Consider the following 238-nt stretch of genomic DNA (forward strand, 5'->3'; position numbering starts at 1 on the left):
CTTTCCCCTTTCTTCTCCTCATTCTTCTTCACATGAATGTATACATTGTAATACATATACATAATACATGAGTACAATATATAATAAAATAAACCTGTTACACTCCCTCTTTTTCTCCCTGTTTTCCTCCCTCCCCTTCTACACACAGATAAATAAATGTAAAGATTATGCACATGAAGAATATCTTTCAAACTAACTTATTTATTTTGATCAACTTCTGGGGAAAAAAGAAAAAGAA

The 238-nt window shown here is 30.7% G+C and overlaps 1 protein-coding gene across 1 annotated transcript in view; it reads right to left on the reverse strand.

Moving 5' to 3' along the window:
- Window positions 1-238, reverse strand: part of LOC119593981 (rotatin-like) — a 50,058-nt gene that overhangs the window by 47,564 nt on the left and 2,256 nt on the right. The gene's annotated exons all lie outside the window — the stretch shown is intronic.

This window comes from Penaeus monodon, chromosome 33 (assembly GCF_015228065.2).
Source record: "Penaeus monodon isolate SGIC_2016 chromosome 33, NSTDA_Pmon_1, whole genome shotgun sequence".
NCBI lineage: Eukaryota > Metazoa > Arthropoda > Malacostraca > Decapoda > Penaeidae > Penaeus > Penaeus monodon.